The sequence below is a fragment of the Cyprinus carpio genome, chromosome A17 (genome assembly GCF_018340385.1).
Source record: "Cyprinus carpio isolate SPL01 chromosome A17, ASM1834038v1, whole genome shotgun sequence".
Taxonomy (NCBI): Eukaryota; Metazoa; Chordata; class Actinopteri; order Cypriniformes; family Cyprinidae; genus Cyprinus; species Cyprinus carpio.
In genome coordinates this window covers 16,347,755-16,361,580 of record NC_056588.1, presented here as the reverse complement: position 1 = coordinate 16,361,580, position 13,826 = coordinate 16,347,755, and positions in this window count along the sequence as shown.

The following is a 13,826-nucleotide window of genomic DNA, read 5'->3' as shown; positions in this document are numbered from 1 at the left end:
CCCTATTGGCTTCTGCTCTCAGTCACTGGACTCTTACTCAATCTCATCTCTTTATATAGCTTACAAAGGAAGAGAGAGTCTATGGGGAATTAGTTTCTCTCACTATTATTAAATAGTTGGAGAGCATGTTAGACGAGTGAGGAGTCTGGGGTTTTGTGTAAAGTTTTGCTCTCACGCTCATCCATCAGAATGTTATTTCTGGACTTTATATGAAAAAAGTATGTTTATGTGAGAGTTTAGGGATTATTTGGAGCTCTAACTTTGCGTTGAACCTAGAACCTTCCCTTGATGTTTTACACCAAAATGTAGAGACACCTTTCAGCAGGCTTTCTAAATCCAAGCCATCTGTACTAAATATTTAATATGACAGTTGCCCTTTGAAACCAATGATTAAGATTGAGAATTAACACCCTAATGTTGTTTAGGCAACAGAACCCACTGTTTAGTTCGATTGTAGATTATTGTGACTGATCAGGGTAATAAGACAATGGAAATAAAGTACAGGGTTTCAAACAGTAATGTCAAGAACATTAAAGGGCTGTGCTTTGTGCGAAGAACAAACAGATTATTAATCAATGAACTTTGACAATAATTGAGCTTTTAGTGATTCACTATAATTTTATAGCACTGTTATGTTTTTCAGAGGAGGTTTCTAGGGTTATAAAAGCACTTGAAGAACACAGGAAGTACTTGACATACAATATGTGCAGTGCTATGAACTCTGAGATCTCAGGTCTTTTCTGAACACCACATGTTTGGTTGTAAGAATATTATTCCATGAATATGAGATGTGTTCTCATTGGCTGGTGAGGGTTTTTAAAGTGAGGGCTCACACAGTTAGGGTTTCCCAGCAGTGAAGTGGTTGCAGTATGACTCTGCATCCAAGTGCTGAAGAAAGATATCATGGCTGTGTGCCAATATTTCATGTGGGTCGGGGATTACATTCAACAGGTATTGCTGCTGCTTGGTCCAGCAAAACTGTTAATGGTTTAACATTGCATATGTCATTAAAAAATTCAAATGTATAAATTACAGTATAATTACAGTATAATAAAACAGTAAAAACACATTCCCAGAAGTCTTTGTGTGACGCATCACATATGATTATATTTTGTACAAATTATTTTGTTTCTTCTTAGTTTTGATATCAGAAATGTACTTTAGGGTAGACCAATTTAAAGGAATGGCTCACCAAAAAAAGTAAATTCTGTCATCATTTACCCACTTTCATGTCAATCAAAACCTGTATGACTTTATCTATTCTGAACAAAATTGATTTTATGAAGAAAATCATTGTAGCTATTCTTAATATATAATAAAAGTGAATATATACTGGGGATGTCCTTGGCACACTTATGACATTTTCATGAAATAAGTACTAATATGTCTTTTAGTGAATTGACTGTTCCAGTTCACAAAACTGTTCAAAAATTTTCTGAATTCGATCAGACTGATCCAGTTCAAAAACTAGCGTCAACTTGTCCAGGCTATAAATCGGGGGGCAAAAACCTGGGCAAAAGTCATGTAGTGTTCCAGCCATAGGTTATCACATGACTTTAGAACACTTGGTGCATATAATGTAGTCATATAAACCACTTTTATTGTAATTTTATCGTATTCAGATTATTATTCAAAATTAATTTGTGTGTGTCTGTGTGTTCATTATAGAGAGGAAAGAAAGTCCTGCAGGTTTAAAATGGCATGAGGGTGAGTCAATTACGTCATTTTCGTTTTCCTTTTAATTACTGGAATCATGTCACTAAACAAGATGGCAATAACACCATTCTCGCAATCTCACAACAAAGTAGCAAGGACAGCTCAGTTAGTAGTACCTGATTAAATTCATATTGATTTACTAGACGCATAATTTTCAACCCACCCTTGTCATATTTGCAACAAATAACATACGGGCTCGGGAGCGCATCAGTGCAGGCTAATGTCATGCTGTATTGATTCCTCCGCAGTGTGCTTTATCAAGGGGTCGACTCTCGGGAATAGGCTGGGCTGTGCGCGCACTGATAGAGGTGCTGTTCTTCATCATTGGTTCTACGCCTTCCCCACCCCCATGTCCCTATGAATTATTCATGATATGCTAATGAGTCTCTAAGGAATTTCAAGGGCCTCTTTAATAGCTGTTCAATGTCCAGTGGTAGCAGTGGGGCCAGATCAGGCAACAAAGACAAGCTGACAGTGATGGTCTTGGCAGAATCTGTGCCCTGCACGGGGGCCCCTAATTCAGTGGCTGTCCTGAGGGCCCCGTGTCTGATGAGCTGATCCATGCTGCTCTGCCAAGCTGACCTGTGAGTGTGTGAAAGGGGATCTGAGAAAGGGAAGGGCATGTAAGCTGTGACACATGTGCTGTTCCCTGCCACTCCATGTCAGTAATAGTCTCAGATCCCTGCGCAGTTTCACCAGAGAGTCTGTTCAGAAACTCTGGAGTTTCACTTTGAATGACCACTTTGTGCCTTTGCATTATATAACAAAATATCAATAGTTATCAAGTTCAAAATTAAGTAATAAGCTGTTATAGACTTTGTGGATGTCAAACATTAGGGGACATAGGGTAGATTACTTACAAATTGTAATCCATTACTGTTTCCAAATTACATGACAAAGAATATAGTTAGTAATGCAATCAATTACATTACACATTTTAGGTAAAATTATCAGACTACTTTAATATTGTTTTTAGATTACTTTTGACCTAACTTGTTCATCAATAGGATAATCTAAATAGTTTTAGGGTGTTAATTCATATCAATATAAAAATGCAAAGAAAAAGAAAATATATTCCATTTGTTGTTATTGACAACATAAGTGCATTAAACATTACATTACATTATAAAGGTTTCTCAAACAGGGTTTCTTAAAGAACTGCAGGGGGTTTGTGAGTTTAATAAAAATTAATTAAATCATAGAAATGTAAAATTAAAACAAACCATTTTAAAATAACACTAATCAAAATAAAAGACTTACTAAAAAATTTAAGTATTTTATTTGTTTACCTGTATGTCATGTGACCATTAACCGTGAACATGCAAATGTGATACTTAATTATTAAAATATTGATTTTAAAATCTCAGGGATACTTTAAGTAATTATGTTAGGTGAAAGAGGTTTGGTTGACAAAAAAGTTTGGGAATCCCTGCATTACATGTAAGTAAGAAATAAAGTGAATTTGTGCATTTTAATGTGATTGAAAGACAAAATTAGTACCACTGAGTACTAATTTATATAAAAATGTTCATCAGTAGTTGATGTAATGTTGCAATTATGATGCAATTCTAAGAAAACTCTTCTTAAAACTGAAATGATTTTTGTAAATCCAGTGGTCAAATGCTGTATAGCCTCTCAAATGTCTGTGTGATTATAGCCACATGACTAGTGACATTTTTTTTGGGTTAACTATCCTTTTAAATATCCTGGATATCTCCTGATATCCACCTTGTTCAGATCTCATATCAGACAGAATAATTCAGCATCTTTCTATACGGCGTAGACCTTTGATATCACTTTTTAGGGATGCTCCAGATGCACGGCTGCACTGTGCAGCATACAGCTTGGATGGACAGACACGGTTAGTGGGGCTATAATAAAGCAGGCCAAACATAAAAGCCTGTCATTAGCCTTTCACAGATGCCCATAGTGCTCCCAGATCGGTTGTGTGGCCGGAAGGGGTGAAAGGCCTGACCTGGGAGCTGCGGAGGAAGGAGGTGGGCGTTGGGGGACGCTGCTCTCCTCTGATCTCAGAACAGCTCCTTCCTCTGCAGCTCCATTACCATGTCAATCCCAGGCAAAAAACAGAGCCTGCCTGGGCCCAGCAGTGGGCCGGATCCATATGGAGCTGCCGGGTCCTGGAATGAATAGTGAATGGAGCGGCTGCTGCTGGAATCTGCCTCCCAGCATTTGTGAACAGGATGACCAAAGACAAGAGGGAGCTTTTGCAGATGGCCGGGGCTATAAATAGGTAGCTAGTCTATCTCCTCGCTGTCAGTCTGTCTATCTGTCTCTCTCTCGGGCCGGGCTGCAGCAGCCTCGATAAATAAATGCTTTATGGTGACATATCACATGTTAGGACGTGGCTGTGGGGCTAAAGGCATGACACATCTTCTCGTTTGAATGTAAAACGCATGAGCATACCAACAGATAAACAAGTCTGTGCTCTATTTTATGTTTAAACAAGGAAGCATTATGATCGGAAGTCAAACGTCTCGCAGATGGACTTAAAAATGATAGCTAAATCCACCCATGTTGTCCAGATTGAGGGTTCTTTGTCATTAAACTAAGCCTTAGTATTGAAGCCCATCTGCCCATGCGTATGTGCGTGTGTTTGTGTGTATGCGCATATGCAAGCATGTGTCTTTAGCTGTGTGTGTGTTTGTGTGCTGAAATTGTATGTATTGCAGACAAGACACACTCCATGGTGATGTTTGGAATAGTATGCTAACATACTACTTTTAGTGTTTTCTGTATATAGTGTGTATATTACATTTGCCAAAGTGTGCAGAATACAGCAAAGCACACCACAAAGTATATTGTATGCCATATTGCAACACACCCTACTCGACCTTTTATTTCCAGTGCGACAAATAGACAGGAGCTGTAAATTTTGACATATTATTAATTTTTATTTTGACTCATTATTGGAATGACACTATGACAGACAATGATAGACTATTGATAGACAATGACACTTACTGTTTATCAATTCTATTATTTTTTTTTTTTTAAATACGTAAGTATTTGTGTGTGTGTATAAATCCAATTGATCTAAGTTCTAATGGAAAAAAAATCCTTTTTTTAAATATTTTAAATATTTTTTAAATCATGTGATGCAACAGCAGCTTAGGTTGAAACATGGTGTGACTATTTGATATTGATGTTCTTGTTAAAAATATTTTTCAACCAGAATTTTTTTAAATAAAAAATCTATTTAAATCTCTCTCTCTCTCTCTACATATATTTAAAAAAAAGTAATTTTTAGGCTGTGTACACTCACAGGTATTCAAAGTGTAAGGAAAATATGTTTGTACTTTGTACTTGATGGTTACAGCACGTGACTTTTTTTTTTTTTTTTTTTTTTTTTTTTTTGTAAAGTGTGTATTATGCTTTAATTGGTAAATAGTAAGTTGTATTACATTTATAGTCTCTCAGGCAAATTGTGGAGGCTAGAGGTGCGGGGTACTACTTTTCCTATTCATCTGGTTAGAATTGAGATCCTGCTGGCTGTAATTTTTCTAAACATACATATAATATCTCACAAACACATCTTATGTGTTCTAGCTCTAGAATAGTACCTAAAATAATCATTAAAAGTGATGCTGTTCTCTCAAGCCCAGCTGTTAACAGTATACCGCAGGACAATCGGAGGGTTTGCGTCTGGACCACACAGGGGGATATAATTGCAGTGCCGTGCCATGGTTAGATAAGATGGCACCTGGCCTGGCATGGACAGGTCACATGTTTCTTCTTAGAATCACTAGAGATGAAAAATGTGAGTGAGTGAGAGAGTGTTCATTGTCCAAAAAAGAGAGCATGAATTGTACGCCCACAGCCCACAACAATGAAATCCCTAAACAAAGCAGCCAGGTGGTCAGTGCAGGTGGCCCAAACCTATAACTCAATAGGCTCAGTTTGATTACATCACATTGTAAAACTTGTTTGGAAAAGCCATGAAACATGATAATACAGTAATAGAAATTCACTTTCATGTTTCATAAGTTATTTCAACATTTAGTTACACAGACATACTGAAGCCATTTGAGATCTTCAGAAAATATGTTTTGAACTACAAGCTTGTGGCCAACTGCATGCATTTAAATTGCAGACAGTGCAGAAGGACACAATAGAAAACACACCAGGCTTTTTGGGCCATTGCATATTCAGTGTATCTTAATAGGAAAAGTCTCTGATCTTACCTTTTGTTAAATCTAACTTTTAGTAATGGGTGTCAGGTACTAATTTCAGTAACACTTTATTTAACAGTGTGTGTTGCACATTACAAGGACTTATTATAGTAATAACAGTAAGTTATGCATAATAACATGCAGTAACCCTAATCCTAACCCTAAAGTATACGTGGTTCATTAATATTGTTTTCCTATCCTGAGAAGTATTTAGTTTAGTATTCAGTTAATATAAAGTTCTGAACACTTCATATAACTACATTAGAAATAAACATACATGAAGTATATCTTTTCACACTGTAGGACCCTGTTTGTTGTGTAGACTACAGTCACCTGTTAGTCCGGTCAGTGGCACGTGGAGCTAGGAGTTTTGACAGTGGGCCGCTCAGGCTGTGTGTAATGGCTGAGCTCCTGGGATTCCCGCAGCGTCTGTGAGGGTAGCGGACCTCCTGCCATCCAGTTCAGTCCAGCCTGAGCGGCAGACTGCAAGGAGAGGGCAGATGGGCCGAGGATCAAGCCCTACACTCTTGTCAACTGTCTCTCTCTCCTTATATCTGTTTGTCCTGTTCTTATGTCAAACCTGTCCAGATATGTACAGCTTTAAAGGGTTCTAAATGAGTTTTATTTATTTTGAAAACTTTACATTGAATATATTTGAGGGTTGCAGTTGGGGGGAAATGCACCTCTCATGCTTTCCTGAGAGAAATTAATATTGTCCCATTACAGATAGCACAAAATTGTTTTTGTCTTTTATTTTCTTGCCCACCTCCCTCCTCTCAGCAAAAACTTGGTCAGTGGTGTCATTACTGTAAATCAAAAGCCTCTTTGGCATTATCTAGTTCCCCTTCTGGCCCTGTAGGTTAGAACAGATGTTGGAAAAGAGGACAAAATGGATCTCCCCCCACAGAGAGAAGCTTTTCTTGCCATCACTAATAGAGACTCCTTGAAATGCTAATGTCCACAGTGAATGTGGCCCAGGCTTGCATAGAGATGGTGGGAATACACTCTGATCCCCACAAACCCCCTTTTGTCATAAGACCACTGAAATATGCTCTGTAAAGAACATCTGAGACCCCGGTGAGAGGAAAAAATTTGAGCAAAGAATCACAAAAGAGCAAGGAAACATTACCTCAAATCTGCCCCACACATGTACGGCTGTGTGCAGGAATCCCATCAACCCACACCTGCGATACACCACAAACCATTAATATTATAGACACATCACTTTGTAATATTGTAGTGATATTAGCTTGTACAGTAATAATAATGCATAACTATAATTTAGTTTTTTAAAGGGAAAATTTACCCCAAAATCACCCCAAAAAGTCCAACCATAGTTATTAGAACTCCCTAGGCAAGCTAATAATTACCACCTATTAACGTCACAACTACTTAGTCCCTAACAATGCTAGCAGCCAGAAAAACCCTGGTAACATTCAAAATCTCCCTAGCGACCACTCAGAACATCCTAGCAGCAACCTAGGAAAACTCTAGCTAAAACCCATGTCCTAGCAACCACAAAGCGAAACCTTAGCAACCTCTTAAAACTCCCTAGCAACCACTCAGAACACTAACAACCTACTAGAACTCCCTAACAACCACCGATGTCCTAGTAACAACTTAGAAAACCCTAACAACATCTCTAATAGCTAGCAAACCCCTAGTGTACATTCTAAATCTCATTAGCAACAACCCAGAACATCCCAACAATGCCTCTAGCAGCTAGCAAAGCCCTAGTAACATAGCAGCCACCCAAAATATCCTAGGAACAAACAAACAATGCCCTAGCTAAAACAAACACCATAGGAAACACTTAGCAATGCCCTAGCAACCCAAAACACCAGTTTACTACTACACCTAACAACTATATTGAACACCATAACAACACCTCTATCAGCTAGCAAAGCCAGAGTAACATTCTAAATCTCACTATAACCACCCAGAACATCTTAGCAGCAACAATGTCCTTAGCTGAAATACAGAATCGAATGTAGTTACAAGGGCTTTGCTAGGTATTAGAAACATTGTTGGGCTGTTTTAGGATGTTCTGGGTGGTTGCTAGTGAGATTTAGAATGTTACTCAGGCTTTTTAGTTTTTGCCTAAATGTGTAACTTTTAACTTCAGTAAACATAAAGTAATTGGTTCTCACATGAAAGCCTCTTATTTTCCAGAAAGGTAAAGTTAAACACGACTGTTTATTTTTGCTTTCGTAACGTTGCATTTTTTACAAGCATTTAATTTCCCCCCTCATTATTTCACACTTGTTTTTCTCCACACTGACACCCTTTCTCTTTAGCACAGATTTGTTTCTCTCACACACACACAGACGCGCTGGTGTCCCCAGCAGCAGCTGGTGGAGGGAGTTGAGCAGAGCCCTTCTAAAGCCCTGCTGCAGAGGCCATGTGGACACTTTAAAGCTCTTCTTTGCAGCCTGTGAAGTTGTTAAGGAGCTCTGCAACACTGGCGACTGGCGCTGTGAATTTCATGCCAGCTGTAGCGCACAGCCCCCTCCTTCTGTTTCTGTCTCTTTTCTTTCATTCTATCTATCACTGCGCTCTCTGTGGCAATAGACGTCCCCTTGCACTTCTGTTGTGGCCAGCCGGACACAGGATTTGCACGGCTCTGTGTTTATGCGTAATAGTGAAGCCCATCTGGCTACAGGAGGGATTTTTACCTGCACTCAGTACTGAGAACTGTTCTTGTGGATCAGACACAGTGGCCACTTTACACCTGGAATTAACATGTGATTTGTGTCTTGCCAGTATTGAATTTTTTTTTAAAATTGCAAGATATAAATTTGCAGTTTTGAGAAAAGAAGTCAGAATTACGAGTTTACATCTTTTTTTTATTCAGTGGTGGAAAGAATTTTCTATAGGATAGCATGAAATTCTTTTAGCTTGATTTGATCTTTTCATTTAAATGCACCTCAGTCAATTATGCAACCGAATGCTTATGGAAAAAGAGAAAAATATATACTGTATATGGGATATAGTTAATTAAACCCAGTATCTGTTGTCTTTATTTTTACATTGCGAGAGCAGAATAAAAAAAAAACACAACGCTTCATCAAATGTGGTCAGGAACTGTTCTTGACTATCTCAAAATGTGGTTTGATTGATCCAATCACAATGCATCTTGGGTGTATTTACACCTGCCTTTTCATGTGGTCAGGTGCTGTTCGATTGGGATCTGATCACCTTATGCATGTTAATGCCAGGTGTAAAGGGGGCCTTTGAGACCAGAGTTGTGGTTAGCGAATACAATATATGATGTTTGATCTGGTGTTTATGCTGAGTCTCCATCATTATTACTCAGTACAAGGGAAATAGATCACTATCATATGATCCTTTGTTTCATACTGAATAGGATCAAAGGCCTGAATTTGAACAAGCAGATGCACAACATTTCTTTCATATCAATTTTTCATGTTCTAGATACACCAGGACTGTCATTCAATAAAGTCAAATGCACAATATGAGACAGAAGCTCATCTCGATGGCAGGGTTTAAAAAGATCCTTTAAAAAAAATCCTGTCATAAATTTACTCGCCTTCACATTTCTTTCTTCTGCAGAACACAAAAGAAGATAATTTGAAGAATGTTTCAACTGTTACAATAAAAAACAAAAAATCAAAAAAAAAAAAAAAAAAAAAAAAAAAAAAAAAAAAAAAAAAAAAAAAAAAACAAAAACAAAAAAAAAAAACATTTTACAAAAAAATCTTTGTTTTTGTTCTGCAGATGACAGAAAGTTATAAAGGTTTGAAATGAAAGTCAGTAAATGATTTTTCATTCAGAATTTTCAATTTTTTACCTAGCCCTGCATATGAATTAATCATTCATTCATTTAACTATTTTAATTATTTATATAATAATGTGAGGAAACGAATTAGTACAACATGGCCATGAATTAGTCATGGGGACAAATTAATAGAATCTTGCCATAGTCTAACAAAACCAAGAGAAAGAATTATCAAGTCAGTTTAAATGAAACGATTGAACAAATTTATAAGTCATGGGAACAAAGTAAAAAGTTGTGGGAACAAAAAAGTTTTGGGAGACTCACTGCATCTCATGTATGAGTGTCCATACTTAAAGGTGCTGTATGTAAGATTTTGACTCGACTAAAGCATAAAAATACCATAATATGTTTGCAGATATTTAAGAAACATGCTACAGTACGTTAACCTACTTGTTTATCTGAAAAACAATGCTACAGTCAGTTATTCTCCTTTGAAAATGTGCGTTCCGGGCCGGAATGTCGATCTTTGTTTTGGTTTGTGAAACCCGCCCACTGCCAGTTTACCCAATTGTATTTCGGTATTTCAGGTTGCCAAACACAACGTATTTAATTTTATTCACCATCAAGTGCGCTCGTTCCTTTTTGTGTCGTCAATCTGGCAACCTGTGTCTGCATCAAGTCTGAGGAGGAGGGGCTGGGTGAAAAAAACCCTCTCCAATATTTTGAATTTGGACTGCAATACCTAGTTCAACCACTTGGATGTGAATCCTACATACAGCACCTTTAAATAATAACATTATTTATCATGTAAATAATTATGTAACTATTTAACTTAACGGCTCCGGGGGGTTAATAAAGGCCTCCTAAAGCGAATCAATACGAATCAGTTTTGTAAGAAAAATATCCAAAATTAAAACTGTAATTGTAATCTCTAGTCACTGTCATATGCACGTACTTGAGAGAGGGCGTTCCAGCGGGTAACACAGAATGTAGACGTAGCCGTAATTTCGAGATGACTACACGTGATGCGCTACTTAGTGCTGTTCACACCCTTGGAATCTAAACTATCGCACTATTAATGCTTAAACATAGCGCCTAATAAATCGGAGTTGGTCAGGTGGTAGTGGTACAAGTTGTAACTCTCAGAAAACTCCTAGTTCACAAGTTGTACAAGTTATACGAGGACGTGAACGCTTTTTACAAGTTGGAATCTCGTAATCACAGTAATTCCGATATGGACGCACCTTATCATTAAAAAGAGACTGCAGATCGACAGCAACACAAAATTCCGCTCACGCCCTCTGATGTCCAGTATGAATGAAACAGACATTACATGTGTTTATAGCTAAATAATGGCCATTCCATAAAAATAATGCTTCTTTCAAAAGAAATTTGAAGTAGACATGTGATAATCCATATTTTTCTACAGAGTACAGAGCTTCAGGTAATAATGCAGCTATCTAGGAATATATGGACTACGATTATATTCATCTGAAAGAAGAAAGTCATATACACTTAGGATGGCTTGAGGGTGAGTAAGTCACGAGGTAATTTTCACTTTTGGGTGAACTATCCCCTTAATAAAATGTTACAGTGAATTCACTAAAACCAAAAAGCCTTAGACTGTAGCCAACCAATTTCATCCATGTTGTTTGTTGTCAAGAATCAACTCTCGGGTTAGAATGTGTGCTAAAAACATAAAGTGTTGCAGCACAGTATGCAGCAAAGTGTTGATAACTCAACAGAAAACAAGAAACTTTGTGCTCAAGATGGCTAGCATATCTAATAGCATGCGCTAGCCTGTAGAGAAAGCTTTCATTACTATGAAAACGTGACCAAATTTAGCAGCTTTTTTAAATTGGATAATGAATTCACAAACAAAAATAGTTGATGTCTATCCAATCATGATAAAGGTGTGGGTCAACATGATTTCAGATGTATTCTTGGGTAGAAAAACACTCTCATTAGCTCTGTCATAGCTCACAGTTCACATTCGCAATCAAGTCACCACACAGCTGTTTGCACCTCTCACGTGCTGCTCATGTGGATGAGCGCATCTGACTGTGGTGATGCACACACCTGTGAGGGTGCTGGAGATACAGGCCTATCACTGCATCTCAAAACCATACATGTCATGTGGTGCGTGTACCCTTACCCTAATACAGCACATGTGGCACTTGTAAAGTACAACTGCCTGTGTCACTTGACAATCTAGCACCATACAGATCTGGCACTGCTCTCTCAAGTCAAGCGATGGAAGCATTCTCACTCCACCTGGCAGAAATTGCATGTGTCGCGCTTCTCCCTTCCCTTTCCCTCTCCGCCGATCCTTTCTTCACTCTGTATGAAGATACTATTTGAGTGAAGGTGCTGTGGAAAAGGAGCATCTCCTCAGAACGGGTGTCCATCTGTCTTGCGAGCAGTAGCTTCCTGTTTCTTCTTCCTTCCTTCAGCCACATCAGCAGGGGACAAGCTGCTCCTCATAGTCCATGCCAGCAGTAACTTCATTACACCAGTCCAACCACATACCCGCCATCCCTATTTATATAGAATCCCACCCAATGGGTGTTGATAAATAAAACAATCCCATAGCACACTGAAGCATTGAAATGCAGGGGGAACAAGATAGAAAGGGGAAAAAAATCAACAATTAAACAACACAGTGTCGTCAGTGTTGGTATTGTATCAGACACTTGCACTTAACATTATATGAAAATCAAGCTCAAATAATGTTAACAATATTTTTGTCCAGCGAATGACGGAGATCCAGGGGCATAGCATCTGGGTATGCAGGGTATGCAGTTGCATATGGGCTAGGGCAGATTGGGGGCCTGACGAGCCGAGGGGGAACTTTTAATTGAAACAAGGGAACGAAGCCCTGCACAGCCTGGCCCTGGCCTGACACCTTATCAGAATTCTCCGACTGAGTCCGACCCGAGCCCGTGTCTTCTCTCTCTCTCTCTCTCTCTCTCTCTCTTCCCCATTACCCAGCTGCTGTTGCAGCCATTAAAATAGTTTTGGTTTTTAATGACAAAGTGGTTATGTTTCGTTTTGTTTCTTTATTAAGTTAATTTAGAAATATAATTGGAACATTTTATGTTTGTTAAATTCAAGTTTTTGTTTTTTAAAATACCAAGCGGCCAGCGCCAGACAGTGAGTTGAGTATATGTTTGATCAGTTTAGACTTCTCAAATCAACATGATTTGAGACAAACAACTTTGTGCATTTCACAATATAAATTAAAAAAATGTAAAATAAATTTGTGATAAATATCCAATTGTTTGTGTGAAGAGGGGAAGCTGAAGCGTGCTTTGAAGGACATAGAGGCGCCAGCACGATCACTTGCATTTTTATTTTTTTTAATAAGAGTGGAAAATTAAAATACCCCATCATTTTTCCTCATAAAGGTAAAAGTATACATTATTCAGAACTGCAAAGTGTCTACTGTTATTTGTGTGCACTTAAGATATCAACAAAAGGTGGTGCTTTTTTTTAATAATAATAAAAAAACAAACAAAAAAAAAAAAAAACAAAGAGGGTGGCTTTCTGCAGTCTCGATCTTGAGCAGGAACGCTTCACAAAAACTGAACCGAAACTCATCAAATACTTGCCTCACTGACATGATAAGATTGTGCTGTGCCAAGATTGTGTTTGCATGCTGTAATAGCCTACAGCACCATGCCACACTGAGAAAAAAAATTAAAAAAAATAACAAATAATTAGGATTAACATCATAATGTTTTATGAATAAAGTTAAAATCACAACAATAAAATCATGTTATATTGCATGAAGTTAATGTGAAAATTACACTTAGGCCTATACTATAAAAAAAACCTTTGTGGCATCCATAGACTGTATAAAAACAGGTGGCATCCAATCTGCCATTCTTCACATTTAACACAAAAACAGCAATAAAACGTAGGCTTATTGTATATTTGCCTATTTATACGTTTTTTGAAACACTAATTTATCGATTTAAAGTGACATTCATTTGTATTAAATTGCTCAATTTTTTTCCCCAATATGCATTCAGATATTTATTCATGTTAATTTCAAGCTGCAAATATTAAAGGAAAATACTGATTCACATGCCGCTCGAACTGAGGAGAATATAGTTATCTCACTACAAATAAAAGAGCGTAAAAGACATTTATTGTTTGTATTTTATCTTAAAATTGAC